Source organism: Falco punctatus, assembly GCF_963210335.1.
Source record: "Falco punctatus genome assembly, chromosome: 1".
NCBI classification, from domain to species: Eukaryota; Metazoa; Chordata; class Aves; order Falconiformes; family Falconidae; genus Falco; species Falco punctatus.
The window spans coordinates 91,928,760-91,947,219 of NC_137580.1; the positions used below are offsets into that span (position 1 = coordinate 91,928,760).

An 18,460-nucleotide genomic window follows, 5' to 3' on the forward strand; every position below is an offset into this window, starting at 1 on the left:
TACTCTGTAGCATAAAGCATTCCCCACAGGAAGTCTGTGAGGCTCAATCACTATGACACAGTCAAGGGAAATTTAGACAGTCAAGGAAAATTTAGACTGATGTTTAAGAAGCCAGGACAAAAAGGCTCAGCCTTCTCAGGATGAAGAAAAGGTGCCTCAGCTAAGTGGGGCTGGCAGACCAGGGCTGAAATACTCTTCAGATATGCAATTACAGTTATCCCTAGGGGTTTTGCTTTTGTGTTGTTGTTTTTTAAAACCCTTCTCCAGAGTCAACAATTTGCCTGAATCACTTCTTATTTATTTCATCTTCATGACTTCTGAAGGCATCTAATGAAGCACTTTGAAGTTTGCCTGAAAACAAAACAGAACCCAAAAAAAAAAAAAAAAAAAAAAAAGGCAACCACCCTGAGATGACATTAAATCTTTCTCTTGAAACTATAATCTTCAGGATTACATCTCATCTTTGTTTTAACACTGTGCTATCTTTGGATTAATGGGCTTTGTCCTTGCTATGTTAAAGTATCTTGGAGACCAAAATCCAAACTATGGCATCTATGATATGCAGGCTTGATTGGGTGCAATCTGAAATTTAAAATTTGAGGTAGGCATTTTGTTATTTCAACTTTTGCTCAGAACAATGCCTTAGCCTAGCTGGTTCTTATAACACTATGGGTGTGATTGTGCATAATTTACAGTGAGGCAAATCTGGAGTCACTCCTGGGTTTTAGCAAAAAGTTTTAAATTTACAGTAGTTTAAGCATAAAATCTGGCCTCACATCTCTTAGCCAAGCCCACATATAAACACTCATAAAACTACAGAAGCAAACACAATTAAAAACATTATTTAGCTTTATTCCCTGACTCCCTCCCTGAATATCCTTCCACAGACACATAGTTTTGATATTATTTTTTATAAAGAAGAAATCAAAGAAGTGGGAAATCTATAGTGATATGGCCAGTCTCTGCTGAGACTGCAGCTTGCCAGATCAATCAGCTTTGTGATTATTGCCATCAGTTGACGAATTTCTTTCTTCATTTTAAGGAAAAAGAAAAAAAAAAAAAAAAAGCAAAGCAGCTTTTCTATTTTTGAAGAAAGCTATCAACATTTTGTTACACAAAAAAAAATTTGAGCTGTCTTGTGATGGGGCCAATTGTGTTGCAAGCTAGATCTTCCTGAAGGGAGCCTGCAGGCTTCAGCCAGTTTATTCAATCATCTGTGCAGAGATTGATAATGTAGATGTGAATAAGAGGCTGGAATTGTCAGCCTGTCTGAACACTGACAGCTACAGACAGATTTTCAAGCAGCTCAGCTCCCACATATAAATGGCCATCACTTAAAAACTGCCTTGCATGTAAGAGCCCATCAGCATGTTTTTTGTTGAGCAATTTTCGAAATCCAGCCACACACACACAGTGAGTATGCAGAGGTAGCCAGCCTGCACGGAGGGAATCCGTTTCAGATTACCACGTGGTATTGTGCCATCAGCACATGTGTTGCAAGAGGAGTTTGGTTTTTTACTCTGTATTTTGTTAAAGCCAAATCCTAGGAAGGAAGTGAGTCTTGGCCCTGATCAACGTGTCCACATGATTGCAAAATATGGGCAGGAACGGGTACAACTTATCTCACTATTTGCCTAAATTTTTCTGTCTGCAACCACACAAAGAAGATAAGATTGCTAATTTTTCTGAGTGTGCCACATGTTCTGCTGTTTTAACTGATGGAAGTTTGATGGAAGCAAGAATAGAGCTGATGGTGGGACACACTCCATGCAGCATCTCAAAGTGTGTCCAGTCTGACACATGGATGAGATTAAATTTGATATAGGTTCCTACAGCTGACACTTCTACCCTTACTTCTACAAAGTAAGAGTTTGAAAGGCTCCTTCTTTGGCAGCACCTTCTCTTCTTTCTGAAGCTTAAGACCAAAATGTCTGGATTGCTGTACAGCACCTCCTAACTAAAAAAAGGGTTCACCTTCAGAATACGTCTCATACACACCTGCCAATTAGTTTGCCAGGAACTGGGAGTTTTAGACAGTGTTGTGTGGTTTTTGTAAGCAGCTTTGAAGTGAGCAGCAGCACACGTAACAAGTGAGTCACATAATGAAGCTTCAGTGCTTGAAGGCAAGGAGGGCACAGCAAGCCACAGCTCTGACATTTTGCCCATACCTCCTGCTACTCACAACAGAACATCACTAACTGAGCAGCTGCTGTTTGAAAGATTTTCGTAACTTCATGATGCACCAACATAATATTTGAGACAGTCAGGACGTAAACAGCACATACCTTTCATTCCCAAAGGCAAATTCAAAAGGACTACCTGCAACCACTATTGATCTTCAAGTTTCTCTCCAAATTGTCAACTCTAAGGAAGCTATATAGCATTGGGAATAAATCTTAATGTAATTAAAATATCTTTCAAAATATATAGGCCATATTACTGAAAAATTGAATAGGAACAAATAAAAAAACCAAAGTAATTGTTTGCAAATGTGCACAAAAGATAAGTTGCTTTATCACAGCTTTTGTCTTACTTGAAAGTAGCATTTTGGGGGAGGAAAGTTCTTTCTTCAAGGCCTTGCTTTTCAAACACACAAATATAGGCTACTAATCCATTATTCTGATGTTGATAAGTAAGAAAACAATCTACGAGCTTTTTGTGTGTTTTGAATAGCTAATTTTACTCCAAAAGTCTGCTAGAGAAGTAGCTATTTCATTTTCACTGCTGTTAGAGCCTGTTCTAAAACACACATACACTGAACTCTCTCAGAAGTTTTATTACTATTTAACCTTAGATTAGAAGGAAGCTTTCTAATGAGTATTTCTGAACTAAAACCATGTATCTGTCTGTTGCATATTTAAAATAGAGCGACTGATAAAAAACACTCATCATACTGCAAAGCAACTTCAGCGACAAGAACAACTGCTCCAGCACTACTAGGAAACTTAGCACAATACTACATTATAATTTGAGAAACCACATAATTATATCCTCCCTATTGGGTAAAGATGTACCCTGAGCCCTACTTAAGTCCAAAGTGGATGACAGAGTCTGGTGACCAAGTCAGTAGGTCTGCTCTCAAGAGGGATGAAAGAGGAAATAGGTAGGTAGTGGACTCGTTTGTTACAGTTGTGAAGTAGCAACATTTAATGATCTATCCTAGTTAGGACCAGCTAAATAGCAGGCTTAGATCCAAGAAACTAAAGCATGCATATTTCAATTGAGTTATTGCTACAAAAAATAAATGGGAACTTTAGAAGCTGACTGTACTGTGGAAGCCCAAGTCAGAGGTAAGACAGAAACTTCTATGAGTGGAGAAGGATGAAAAAACTCCTTTGTATGTTGATTTAAGCTCTAGAAACAGCAGGTATACTGACTTTGAAGCTTAAAAACAGAAAACTGATTGAACTCTATTATGAAGACGTATTATTTTTTCTTTTTTTTCTCTTCTCATCTACCAGTGATGCCTATGCAATTCAATACCTCTACTGCTACTTTGTAAATTTAATGAAGTGGCAAAAGAATCCCAGCTACCAGCCTAAAAAGATCTGGGCAACCAGCAATATCTTCTGTTAATATAAATAAAGCCTAGATCTGCATAAAATCATGGCCTTCAACCATTTTCTCTGGTAAAAGATAAAATTAAGATAGTCTTACTTCCCTCAGAGCCATTTTAATTAAGCAAGAATCCTCAAGGAAAAACGAACAAACTTAGCTCAGTTTGGAGTAGCTTTTTAACTACATAGTGAGCTCCATTGATAGGTGGCTAATCTCATAGAATCACAGAATTATTTAGGTTGCAAAAGACCTTTAAGATCATCAAGTCCAACTGTTAACTCAGGACTGCCAAGTCCATCACTAAACAATGTCCCTAAGCACCACATCTACACATTTTTTAAACGCTTTCAGGGTTGCAATTCCATCACCTCCCTGGGCAGCCTGTTCCAATGCTTGAAATATTATATATCTCCTTATACCTAGTGAGATACTTGCAGAGGGGTTCTTGGTGGCATCACAGCATTGGTCAGAAGAGGTTCTTGAGATCTTGCAAGAGATTTATATAGACCTGAAGTATGTCTTCAAGTCAAAACCCCCACTCAAAGCATCACAAGTCACCTGTTAGCAGAACCCACATTCTTAAATACACTCTTCCTCACGTTTTGTTTTAGTATAGCTGACAGAAGACTCTCAAAGATCTGAATGTACAGCTGCATGGCAACTACAACTTCCTGTTTATACTGAACACAGACAAACTGTGACCAAACATCATCCATATAAAGTACGTATGTACTGCACAGAGACTACTAAAATAAATACAAATGCACACAACAATGACATCCTTAACTCCATGGCATTTGAAACTTAACTTCACTTGCATCTGTATGCTAGTAACTGAGAACTTGCAATTACATTAAACATGAAAAAAGAACATGATGCCTTTCTTCATGCGTTTGTTGGCACTGTCTTTAAGATAACTGGATGCATTTGGTGTTATTTTCACCAACAGCTGAACTGATTTAAGTAAAGAATGACTTCAAACTGATTTAGACAAATGCTGGCAAAAGTCTGTAAGATCTGTTTATTTTGGTTTAGCTAACATGGACTGGGAATACACAGTAAACCAAAGCTAAATATGAGTAAGATCCTCTGAAACTGAAATAAAGTTGTCTGCATTGTGAATGCTTAAGCAAAGCTAGTTTAAAACTCTGCTCCGATTGAATTAGCCTCGCTTTCCCATCTAGACAAGTCCCCTGTTCCAAGGGTGCTTTTTGTTTGTCAGGTGCAAGGTAGTTTTGTGGGTTGGTAAAAATCCTGTTGAGCAGGTCTGAGACAACTGCAGACCACTAGATATTTGAGGAAAAGATCAGTTAAGTACCCAAAGAAAGAAACTAACCTTTGTGTTCTGTTTAAAACATTTTATAAACTGTTGATGAAGCTCTTATCTGGTAAATCTCCAAATCCATGAACTGGCTTGGAAAACAGCAGTGCAGGGGAGGAAGGCATTATAAATCATCTAGAAGAAGAAATATAGACCCTGAGTCCATCTCATTCTTGCTGGGAAGAGCACATACAAGTTTTTCTGGCTACTGAGTAATGCCTTTTTTTTTTTTTTACTTTTCTATAGGTAATCACCACTGTATGTACTATATCAATCTAGTATCACCAGACCAGAGTTGCAAAGGAAGGAGGCAGGGGGCAGAGGGAGAAAGAAAAAAGCTGCCAGCATTGGGCTGCAGCTCAGCCAATGCTTGATTGCAGGTATAAACATTACATGCTGCATCAGCAAAGCTGTAGAGAGTGAGCCATAAACCTCCCAAGAGGGGCTTTACAGGGAAGGCTGACAATGCAAGTTCAGAGTCAGTGTGTTATTTGGAGACATCCTGAGCAACTAAAAATATACATAGTAGCCTTTAGGAAGGAAAAAAAAAAAAAAAGGGAAATACCTTCCTCTTTCCAGTGCAAAGGGGTGGGGAGGAAGGAAGGAAAGAATGCATTACCAAAAAATACATAGAACATCTAGCTTGGGGAAATCCTACGTGTGAGTATGTAAGCAGGTAAGTTGCCTGTGCTGCCAGTCATAAAAGAAAGATCCTGATTCTTGAAATGACCTTAAATGTGGGAAAGAGTGTAGCTGGGGCCTTGCTCTAATCATCATTGTACTATCACCTTTAATAGCTTATCTCTGCTTGAGGAGATCCAGCACTCACATAGCAGCTATTAAAACTAAATTGCTTTCATTAATAGAATTTCCACGTTCCTTCTGTGCATGTATCTCAGTGTCCTTTATAAACAAACACTAAGCTTTACCATAAGAACTGACAGCAGAAAACATATCCCCATTTTATAAGGTGACAGATGCCAGAGACTCACAATGTTGGGGCTAGAACACGTAATCAGGAGTGCTAGCTCCTGTTTCATCATACTAAGTTCATCCCATGAGCTGCCAGTATTTTGCTGAGACCCACAGTTGAATATGTTAGTGGGCAAAAAAGAGCAAAGCAGTTATGAAGTCAAGAACTTCAAAATTACTCTTAAAACTATGGCCACATTTTCAAACAATTCTCCTCTTGGCAGGACCCATTTGGAAAAACTATTAGCAATGGGAAGTTCTGCAAGCAGCCTGTGCATCTCCAAACCTGCCCTATGAGATGGGCTCTATTCCTGATTTGGCATGGGACTAGAAATATTCTATAACAGAAGGAACAACTGGCAGAGTGTTTATTGCTGCTAGTGATGAAGCAGCCAGAGGAAACCCACCTTGTCTTTCAAGATTTCCTTTTAAATCTGCAGGACTGCACCTAGGGATTTGTTTTTAACCTGTCAATGAAATGAAGCTGATCCACAGTCACTGAAACAAACCTGGAATCTGTAAGTCTAACTGTCTATCTAACAAGATACAGATAATGAAAAACAAACTGTTAATTTTCAAAAGAGAAGTATCCATTATGATGAATGTTCTACCATTCATTAAAACAAGAACGGCAGAAGTGGGATCAGCTGGTATTAGTTATAAAGGGTTAAACTGCCTGCAGTGTCAGGTGCCCTTTAGAAAAGCATTTCTAGTTCCATCTGATTAAATAGGAGCTACGTTTTCTAACCTTCTTGCTCTAATGACAATACAGTATGAAGCTGCCCCAAGGAATCATCCTTGTAGAACTGCCCAGTGTTAAGACCTCAATCACTCTGGGAACTCAGGTCAGGGCTCAGAAAAGCTTTTTTTCTTCCTGTTACCTGAATGAGAGGTACTCTGATCAGTAAAGGCAGGGGAATATGTCACAGGTGGCTTTTTATATTCGTTGTGTGTGAATATCTCAGAATGATACTGTGAGAACATACCTTGATTATACATAATGATCAAGTGAGACTATGTAAATTTAGACTAAATTATCTGCATTATTTTAAAAGGCCCTATGATGTAGGATGAAGGTACTGAATAACTAGGCTACAAACATAACCAGCAGAGTTAGTAATAACTGGAGTAAGTAATTCCACTGGGTGGATATTTTGCAATGCCATAACTATTACAGAAAGATGAAATGCAATCTTGATATAAAAGGTAATTTAGAATGTGGCTCGTGTTGTAACATTGCCCTGGAAATAAGTTTAGAGCAGTTCCTAGCACCAGGAGAAGCTGCTGCCTCTGCTGTGCATGTTACAAGACGCTAAATAAATTACTCAGACTTCCAGTTTATCAGCCTTTACCATTAGGATGACATGCATCTCAAAGGCGTTTAAAGAATTAACTCCTTAATGATTATAAAATTATTTGAGAACCCTCTCTAGATAGTGCTGTAGAAGAGCAGACGTAATACTGTAGTCATTATGGCTTTCAATAGATTTTAACTATGATAAGGAAAGCTCCTGCAGGAATGCACTGTAAGGAAACTTAATGCAGCTGTTAGTTCTGGAAGACTGATTTCCAGAACTAAGTCCAGAATGTGCAGAGAGTTGGGTTATGAATAAAAATGACCTTTTACACACATATTCAAGCTTTTACTACTGTAAAACTATGGAGCACCACATATATTTCAAGTGTAAAAGGAGTATTCATGCTCTCAAACAGCAGCGGGCCACTCCATCGATTTCCCAGGCTCAGAAATGAGGCAAAAGGAGTTCTAATAAAGCAAAAAGAAGACTAACTGGCAAGCAAGGCTGAGGAATGACCCTGAATTTAGAGTGCAGAGGTCTTTGCAGAGCAAGACTAGGATGCCTTAGCAGAGGAAGCACATACAATAGCTAGCAAAAGGTGAGAGACCCTCAGTTTCAGAAGCAATAAATCTAATGAAGATCCAAACTGACAATCTGAATATGCATCTATTTTTGCCTTTCTCCTTCCCGCCTGTATAATTTCCTTTGGGAAGATTTCAGTTCTTGTTCACCTCTGTTGTGATTTCCTTGAAGTCTCAGCTGTTCCAGGGAAAGTAAATAGGGTTTAAAATTAATTATCAATTAAAATTAGGTTAATCAGCACCAGGCTTGTCATCTATTATCCTTGTAAGTGAGACAATCCTGTCCTCCTGCAAAACCCCTACAAGGAACAAGGCCAATAAGACCCAGCAACAAAGCTTGTTCCCTCGTGACCTTTGCTATGTTTAGGAAGAACAGCTAAAATAAACTGTAATCCTCAGCCAGGCCAAACACTGTTGAGAATAACTATATTTAACCCTTTTGATGCACTGTGTATGGAATGTGTCTGGACAGCAGAACACATTTATTATCCTATACTGCTTGTTGCCATGTTAGTTATAATATATTCACTGGATGTGGCCTTCCACCATTCTAGCATGGAAGGAATTAACTTCTCCAAAGCCCTTAGCCACTACATCAGAACATGTCATATTCTGGATTTTTTGGTCCTAATGGGATATGCTGGTTTATACAATCATTTACACAGGGCCCTTGTTTCAAATGCCTTCCTCATTTACTGTAGTGATCTACCTATTCACATGAACAGGACTACACCGGCAATCTGCTAGGAAGCCAGAGTCTGAATACACTTACCTGCAATTTTAAACAGTTAGAAAAGCAAGAAATCTCACCGGAGACACATGCAATCTATGAAATGTTACACTTTCCCAGACATACAGGAGATATATAGCATGCCTGAGCTCTGGCCTGTGTAAATGACTTATCTGCCTTTATATAAAAAAAAAAAATCTTTCAAGGAATCACTTAATTTTTACCTATCCGTTTCCATATCTATAAAGTGAAAAATTATGTAGCAAGGTTAAATATATAAAATTAAAAAGAAAATACCTATGAATACGGGATATACCTGCATCTCAGGATTCAGATTTACACATATTTCTATTAACCAGGGGAGACGCACAGGCATGCAACAGGACGCCTTGTGTAGTGCCAGTGCTGCTTCAGAAGCATCCTTGTCTAATAATCCCTATGAGTCCCCAAAGCTTTTCTTAGAATTTTATTGCTTGCCAGAGACATGGAGAAGGAGACTTCCAGAGGCACAAGTGAGAATTGAAATCCTACAGAGTTCAAAAGAGAACATGAGCACTTTGCTCCCCTTTGCATGTTTAAAATCTCCCAGAATCAGTTTTGGACCTTGGACCTTTAGCACTAGATTAGAAAAGAATACTGATGTTTCTTAATCTGGGCACTGCCTGCTCTTCCTTGCATTCAAAACCATCAAACAGACAGAAGGATATGTCCCTCTTTTTTAGCATCTCTTTGACCTCTATTTGCATCTGGTTTTTTCTGTTCCTATTCTAAAACGATTCAAGTAGTGAGTGTGTGCGTGCATGCACTAAACTTTACTCTCAAAATATGTATTTAAAAAAAGACAACACAAACCACAGGAACAATATGTTCCAATCTGCTTCTGCAAGTTGTTAAGGGGGAAGCTCAGCTGTTGCTGCCCTAATGGGCTTTATGCAAAGAGCTTCCTGCCAAGAACTGCCACAGAGCTCCAGCCTTTGCCTTTGCTCAGGCTTGCTGTGGGTCTTGAAATAAATGGAGTTGATCTACATGATCTGGAGAACAGCATACCAGAGGATGCAAAAGCAATAGATTCCAAGACTGGAAAACCTTGATGCTCAGCTACGCAAAAGCGGACTTGGCCCCTATTTGTGAATAGAAGATGCTACAGAGAAGCCCCGAGGATCAGAGTACCAATGGAAAGGGTACACAGCAAATAGGATACACAACAGATATGGAGTCAATTAACAGGATGGGAAAGCAGCAGGTTGTCTAGATTCCTTTAATACAGTCTTTTGACCCTGATGCAAAGACAGAAAAGAAAGAAAGCAAATATTGTTATGGTGAGGCTTCATGTGAGAACCAAGCCTGTGTGAAACCTCACACAAAAACAAGTTTGCCTGCTGCAACTTTTTTCTTTAATGGAAACCTGTGATGTGACATAGGAACCCATATATGACTATTGGAAAACAGCCTTGCCATTTGGCTAGATCTTGTTAAAAGAAAAATCGTATGTAAGAGAAGCCTTGGCATGATAACGTACAGTTATATGGTAGGAAAGAAAAGGATTAGATTTTGCAGGAATTTACAGCAAAGAAATTCTGGAGAGCCCAGAATATTAGCATCAATGGTTTCCCACAGGCAGGCTATTCAACTAACAGGTTTCAGTCTAAGACCAGTCCATGGATAAGTTTTGCCTGGGCCTCAGTGGGACACAAAGTATGTTGTTTCATGAATTTCTGCTGAAGATCCTCTATTTTTACAATTCTTCCACTGAGTAGCTGTTATCACTGCCAGTGGGCCCCACCTGGCTGTCTCACTGGAGCCAGAGCTGTACACTGCTTCTTTGTAGAGCAGGCCTGAGTAAAATTATGTGGCAACGGTTAATTTAGTATCCCTCTTCTAGGAGAACAGCAAGATACGGAAACAGGTCCATATTGGACAGTAGTCTGCTCAATATCAGCAAACAGACATTGCATTCATTATCTTTTGGGCTCCCAAAAGTGGACCTTAAAATCTTCCTTCAGAGGCAGATACATATAACCACCTTCTAAAGATCTCAGCTAACCACCACTGCTCTGGGAAACACAAGGGCTGGAAGGCAGATGTGCACTCTTGGAATCCCACTGTGACTTGGATTTCTGTATCCAGTTACTGTCTCAACAAAGACATTTGTAAAATGAAGCTGTCTTCACCCTCCCCCTTCTCTCTTGCTGCATTACTGGTATCTATTTTTGGTTGCTTTTTTTTTGAGTGCTACACTTAGAACATTTCACTGTGTTCTTTGCCACAGTGCTTGAGACCTGCACTCAGGACGCAGGCAGTGTGCACCTGACTTCTTTTACAGAAAGCTGGAATCAGAAAGGGTTCTCCTTAACTTACGAATTCCAGTCTTTTAAGTCTTAGTAAACTGAGTAAAAGCAGGGGAGAAAACCCCTGCTGTTCTGGATGCTTTTATTTTGAGTGCTCTTTTGTAGATACCATATATTATATTGCTTTATTTACTCTAATCCACATAAAATGCCAACATTCCTACCCACCTATGCATGTGTACATGTACATAGAGCTACTTCCATTGGTATAATACTGAAGATTTAGACTAACAGCTGTTCCTGAACAGAAACAGTCTGTAATACTTCAGTTCCGGTACAATAGCATTTACAGTACAGACTGAATACATGTACTACTATTTTATAAGGCAAATCACACCCTTATTAAATCAGTTTTACCTACAGAAAACCTCCATGCAAACAAAGCCCAAGAAGCAGAATGGAGCTGAGGAACCCCCTGCTTGCCTGCCCCTCCGCCACCCTGGGATTTGCTGCTGGCTGTGACGAGGTGTGGGATGCCCTCTAGTGATGCAACGCTCCCATCTTTAGAAATACATTTTTGCTTCCCACGTGGCTTTTGAGGTCTCTGGACAAAACAACAGCTTGTGGCCTAAGCAAAGCAAAGCAGTTAAAAGCATTAGTGATAATACCACCACATCCTCAGCCTCGGGAAAAAGGCACTACCCACATGTCACTTCGCTGTTGCAAGTCCTGCTTTTCTGACAGGACTGTGTGGACCAGGGCTAGCAGGCTGCAGAAGCAGCCTTACATGGAGCGCCTCTGTCAGAAGCAATATTTCTGTGACTACTTAGCAGGAAAAAGGGAGACTGAGGGAAGGGTGGCCTGAGTTCTCTTAACCTTTGGTTATGGACTGTCTCCAGCAGAATGTCTTGTCTTTTTTTTTTAAGATTTAAAGAATTTAAGGATTTTAAAGAAGGGCCTCTATGGGCCAGAATGGGCCAGAAGAATTAGGTACAGTTAAGAAGGCTGAAGACAATACCACAAGAGAGAGGAAGCAGTGATCCAGCGCTTGAGTGGTCAGTTGGGCACAGACTCTTAACTTCAAATCAGTCTTTAGGGAACGTATGTACACAATGCTGTAATTTCTATTTGTTTATCCTACCTCTAAATTCCATTAGACAGGTGATTGATATTTACACGCACTGAATGTAAAGGACTTGGTTCATGTTGAAACCTATTTTCCTGCTTCTCATGAACCCCATAATCAGACCCTCCACCTAAGCCTGGAAAAGCAGGAGCAATTAGGACAAGCCTCTCATCATTCTGCTGGCACAGAACGCAAGCAACATTGATATATAATGGAAAGCGAGTATGAAGCATACTCCAGAGACTTTTTGCAACATACTGACATCTGTGAGGATGCTGTTGTTTCCCAGTAGTTAAGCAGGTATTCTTCAACAGAAACCCCTAAGGATACTAAGGCACTTCCAAACTGAGCTGCTGTTGTCAGTACCAACTTTAGTAAATCCTAATTTCTTGTAATTGTTAAGGATCACAGGGTACTTGCCATACTGGAAGTGTGGCAAACCGGGCCAAATTAGAGGTAGTGTACCTGTCTTCATTTTCAGCTAAATATTTTCTTTTCAAGAGGTTTTAGAACAGCTTAGAAGTGCCAGGACCAAGGGGGGATGGAGTGTGCCCTTGTATGACTGGATCAGCTCCATCACAATTATTCGATTCCACAAGAGGTCACTAACAATCTGTGCCCTGCGCCTCTGCCAGGATGCAGCAGAGAGGGGCCGCTGTCTACTCTTTGGCACCAGAAGAAGCATCATTATGCCAGACACAAAACAGAAGATCACTTCCTGAAAGGCGAGCTACAGCCAAGTGTCCAGCTGCACTGCCTTCAAAATGTATGAAAAACATGTAGTGTTAGAAAAGCACTGTGGAAGATGGCAATTAAAGCTCATTTTACACACTAACTAGGATTAAGTCAGTTTTAAGATACTACAGCCAAAGGAGGTATGTATGCACAGACTTGCATTGAAATAATTGTCAGAATAAATCAAAACAGGTTTTCGTTAATTTAGTTCAAGGTGTAAGTAGAAAAGCCATTGCTTTTGACAGCACAGTAGAAGAAACAAATTGAACTTGCCTCCAAGTAAGGTAAGTGGTAAATATTTTGATGTGCTCAAGATCCCACTGAACTAGGAGATCTGAAATCCATCAGGCAAACTCTTACATCATACAAATAATAGCAAAAAAACTTAGTGACATTCATCATTTTCTTTTAAAATGTCAAACGAGTGTGCAAGACTGATAGTCCAGCAATGCTGCTGCTGCTGTCAGCAATTCATTTAATCAATGGAGATGTTAATTCTAATAATGTCATGGACTCCACTTAATTTTGATTACATCATTGTTTTTCCTCAGTCAAAATGTGGATGGCTCAGGTTTACAAAGATGTGCTTTGTATTTGATATTATCTTTCTCCATCTTGAATCTTCTCTGCCACTTACACTTTTGCTTAGCTTATATATTATTTGGCTGGGATTTGAAAAGCTAAAGCCCCATCTGCTCTGATATTGAAGATCCAACAGGACATTTAATTTCAAATAGCTACTTGCTCAAAATTCTTGATTAAGATTCTGCCCATGGATAACATTCATAGCATGCTAGTTCCATCATCACCTTCTTCCCCCTAGACATTGGTGCACTTCAGTGACACTATCAAATATGATACACTGCTATTCTTGACACATCTTCTATGCCTGTTCTTTCAGGTCTTTCAGATCTCTACCGTTTACATAGCTTTCTTACTTTAACTCCAATAATCCAAACTAAACTACAGTGCAAGCCAATATGGAAAATAGCTCCAGACCTTGTATAATAAGAAAAAATAAATTATTTGGTATCTTAGCAGTTCAGCAGCTTATATGAAAGCAAATAAAACTGCTCCTCTTTATTTGAAGCATAGCAGGCAATTCCTTTCAGGAGACAAGTTGCAAGTTATAGCTAGTGAAATGATAACTCTTCTTTAAAGGGACAGCACCTCTTTTAGGGCCCTTCCCACCTCGCTCCACCCTCCATGAAATGGATTTTAAAACAGAAGATATAAAAATCCAATAATTTGTCTTGCTTGCATGAGCAAAATTATCCTCCAACATAAACACACAGATGTGTTAAATACAAGTTGAATGTGACCAGAAGGGACGACAAAGAAACAATTTAGAATAAGAGCAAGTGGGAAAATGGGGAACTAGCAAATATAACTTAAAATATCTCCTGTGGTGATTGCAGAGCTTGAAAACCACGTGAATACAGCCAGAATGTTTAGCACCTCTGAAGAAGCAATTTTGTGAAATCCAGGTCTGGCAGTTTTTTAATAGCAGATTGCTGAGTTTTTTAAGTATCAGACCAGTAGTAAAGAGTCTAGTTGTTTTATATAGGAGCAGATTAAGAGCATTTCCACACTTCCTGCTTTTCTTTTAAAGCCAGAAGAATGACAACACTTTCAAAAACAGGTGCTAATGCAACAACCTTCCTAGACTTCACTTGGACTTTAAAATCTATAACTGTTTATGTTAATAATTTCTCAGTTTTTCTGAAGACACATAAAATTTATATGTGATTTCCCAACACACATGAATGTGTGGAAATGGTCCCAAGGCTGAAATTCTATATAATTGCCTTTGCGGCAGAGTTCATCCTTCTTAGTCAGGTACTATAACTAATTTATTACATGTGTCTTATGTCTGAGCTTATCAGCACTTAATTATATCCTAGAGAACTGGATCATCTTTCCTGACAAACTACTGCTCTCTATGTTGCTGTTCTTATTAGGACATGGAACACTTGTAGCTTAACATTATATAAGCAGTAAATGCAACAGCAAATCAGCTCAGGATGGACTGCAGCCTCCTGGAAGCTAGAGCTGTGCCATCCAAACGGAGCATGAGGTCTGGTCTCTGCAGCCACCTTCAGCATTCCTTAATAACAGTGGCAGCTGGGACCTGAACCTTCAGTTCAGGTAAACGCTCAGCTAGCCAGGCAAAATTCTCCCCCCCCCGACTGTTAAGCTGGAAATTGTATTCACACCAATACATACACACATAGGCTTGCATGTTTAAAACATTCAGGCTTACCAAAATTAATGTAGTTTAAGGCCAGTATATATCTTTAAGTAGCTTTATCTGACCTTTTAAAATCAGACAGCTGTATCTCAGCCACTTGCCTTATATTTGATCCTAGTAACTTGCATTTGGCTAAAGCACATCTTTCCAGAAAGGCTGGTAGCTTATAGATTCATAACAAAGTGTCAGCTTTGGGATCTTGAGAATCAGTACAAGGCAACTTCATTCAAATAACATTAATTTTTCAGCGGCTGCAACAATGCAGTTTAAAACATATGTGTTGTTTTGCACAATTATTCTGATTTGGTTTGTATAAGCTTTTCAACAGTAACTATTTCACTTCACTTTTGGCACAGTTTTGTCCTATACATAGAGATAGGGTCAATCTGTTCATTACAAATGATTCAGTTTAAATTAGACACAGTAAAGCACGCAGTCCAGGGCATGACTACTTAAATTATTAATTCCTAAAAATATTTTCTCACATTCACCCTTTTTTTTAAACATTCAGTAGTTCAGTTTTTAACAATGTGATGCTACAGCTACTATGGACACCCCACTTTCCCACTTTCATAATAAACGGACCCACCTTTTCCTCAAAGAGCTGCTCCCTGTAATGCCACATTTTCTGTGCCACTCTCTTCTGTGGAAGCAGTGGGGAGGATCTGTATGTTTGGGTTTGGATGTTGTGATTGACTGGGAAAAAAAGGAAGTGGGCATTCCTCCCTTGTGTGAAATTCTCCAGGCAGGCCACATACATGTGGGAGCAGACACAGGAATATGCTTTGTCACATAAACTTCTACATAAACAGCAGCACTGAAACTTTGAATAGCTCACACAGCCTGAAAGTAGCCTAGAGAAAGCATTTCTGGGTAGTTTAATGTTTACACCAATAAAGCCATTGGCTGAGCTGGTGTTTTTAATGCTTTTGTGTGCCTTGGAACACACTTTTACTACATGCAGTAGTGTATCTTTGAAGGCAGCAAAGCTTTTGGATTGGCACAGTTATAGTGCTGGATGAATTGTAACATCCTGGAAAATCCCTTTTCAATGCCAGACTAGGACTTGGAACATATCCAAGCGTTTGCAGCAGGCACAGCAAAACAGCTTTTGGAATTTAGCCTTCGTACTATGCAGACACTTAAAACGGTATAGACATGTTCAGTAAAGCCAAGAGCACTTGAAGTCAAGCAGCATAAAATAACCGAGGACACTGGATTAACTGGTGTTAAGATTCTGTATGGGGAAATTATGTGCTTGCCTGCTGGGTGAATGAGGGAGGTGAAGATTGCTTAGAAAGCTAAGCCTTAGGTTCATAATAAACACACTTAGAGCAATATCAACTCTTCTGCAGTGCCTGGGTAGGGATTTCTGGAGGAAGACTTTTTAACTAGGTGAAGTTGCAGCTGTTTGCAGGGACTAATGGTCTGAACATCACAAGTGCTAACTGATAATGAGAGCAGATCTCATTCCACAATGTGCTACCTGCCTGCTAGGGAGAGAGACCTCCTTTCTGGCTGCAGGCAGCTGGCTGCTCAACAGAGAAGCTGTTTCAGCTTCAGGCTGCCAGCTGGTAGGAAACTTTCGGATGGTGCCCTGCCATCAGCTATGGCCTAGGCCGGAATCCCTATAGCAATGAACTCATTTGGGATCTTCCCCAAAATCAGTATGCCTGTAGCTAAACCTACAGATCTCCAGATCCCTAAACCACATCTGGCTAGCTGTAAGTTGCTCATTTTCTTTTAGAGAAGTGCAGCTATAAAACTTCAAGCCAAGTCCCTCAATTAACTTTCCAAAGTCAGCTTATTTACAGAAATTAAAATTAATCCCATTTTATATTATATTTCTGGGTCCTGCAAATCAATGGTCAAGCTGCAGGCATTGCAAAGCAAGCTCAGTTTTTTAAGAATAGCTTATATACCTTTAAAGCAGTCTTTGCCCTAGGAATGCCTCACCCTTGCTGTCATGTATTGTGTTATATCATCATTAGCTAGTTCAATACTTTAAAAGGATATTGTCTGGCATGCTTGGGCAACACCTGCAGGTTTCATTAGTGTCTTGCATGCTATTTTTTATAAGTATTTCTGAATCTTAGTGTTTGAAGAATTGTCTTTCTAAGTGCAAAAGTATGGATTTATAACAGTGAGTCTAAATTTGTAGGACTACTACTGCCATGCTTATTGCAAGGTGAATTTAGCGATAAGAATGTGTGTTCCTGTTTAAGACTCCTTCCTGATCTTCTGATGTCACCTTTATTTGATGTTCATCTTTGCAAAATGAAACAATATTAAAGTGTATCCATGTTTTCTGCTTTTCTTTCCACCATCTACTCCTCGATAGCAATATCTTTAGGCACATACCAATCACTTCTCATGGGTTCCTTTTTGTGATCTAAGGTAGTCATTACAGATCATTTTCCAAATGAACACAGAAAAATTTGCATTTCTTCTCTGATTAAACAAATAAATGCTAGAGAGGCATGGAAATATTTCTGAGTCTGCCTCCCTAGATGGCATAGATCATAGCTGTTTAGTGATTTGAGCACTTCCCATGCTTGCAACTTTAGTATAGCTCAGTGCCTGTTACCCTGGGGCACTGGTATCACTGTTCATCTGAGATACCACCAAAAAAGAAACTGCTTTAAGCCAGGGTGGCACAGACTAAGGGAAATGAAGAAGGAACAAACTTTTACAGAGTTTTGAGAGCTCTGCTTAAATACTTATTCACAAGTAGATCACAAGTTATGAAGCCTTAGTGGTTTGTGATATTGGTACACAAATACATTTTCTGAAACATATTTCATCAGCCATAAAGTAACCTAAGAATAACACAACAGAAAAAAAAAGGAAGTTATAGAAATGAAAGGACAACTTCTGTGCTCACTAGAAATTTTATACAGTCTATGGAACATCCACTATGTTGTAAGTTTGTATTTAATGCAGAGTTAACTGGTACACTTGCATCTTGTGCAATTCCCATGTCCCTAAAAGGCTAAAATGCCAGAGTTTCAGCAGCATGTAAGGGAAAAAGAGAAAACTAAGCATGGATGTGACAGTATGGATGAGCAACTGATGACAAATTGAGCAATGTAAACCATTTTTTTACTGTGTTCTAAGAAACTGAAAGTTCAGAGTCATCATCTCACCAGGAACAAATCTGGGTTTTGCCAGCTCCTGGGAAAGCTGCTTCTCCTATATAATTCTAGAACAGCTGTATACCACTGGGGCAGTGAGATTCTATGATCCTATAAAGGTGACGCCCAGCAGCTGAAGCATAACATCAGCCATGTTGAATAGGAGGAAGAGACCTTGAGCTCTGCTAGTGAACCTGGGAAATCAACACAGCAAGGCAGTAAGATGCTGTCAGTAGATACATGGCTGCTTTTTATACACAAGGCAGGAACTGAAGGTCACAAATGCACACAGCAAACATCCATTTGTTGTGATACATCCTTTTGCCCACTGGAAACTTAAATTTTTGTAGCATTTATAGCTACTTAGGTGCCAAAAGCATTAGTAATGTAAAAGATGAGATAGTAGGCAGAGCAATAATGCTCTGATACGCAGGCTGAGTAAGACAGAGGCAAACGCCAGACTTAT

The 18,460-nt window shown here is 39.4% G+C and overlaps 1 protein-coding gene across 3 annotated transcripts in view; it reads left to right on the forward strand.

The window, feature by feature from the left end:
• RNFT2 (ring finger protein, transmembrane 2) overlaps positions 1-18,460 on the forward strand; it is a 97,195-nt gene that overhangs the window by 24,241 nt on the left and 54,494 nt on the right. For all 3 annotated transcript variants that reach the window (XM_080366182.1, XM_080366180.1, XM_080366183.1), the window contains exon 1: positions 1-18,460. This exon is cut by the window's left edge and continues 24,241 nt beyond it; it is cut by the window's right edge and continues 14,669 nt beyond it. The gene's annotated coding sequence lies outside the window, so the exon portion shown is untranslated.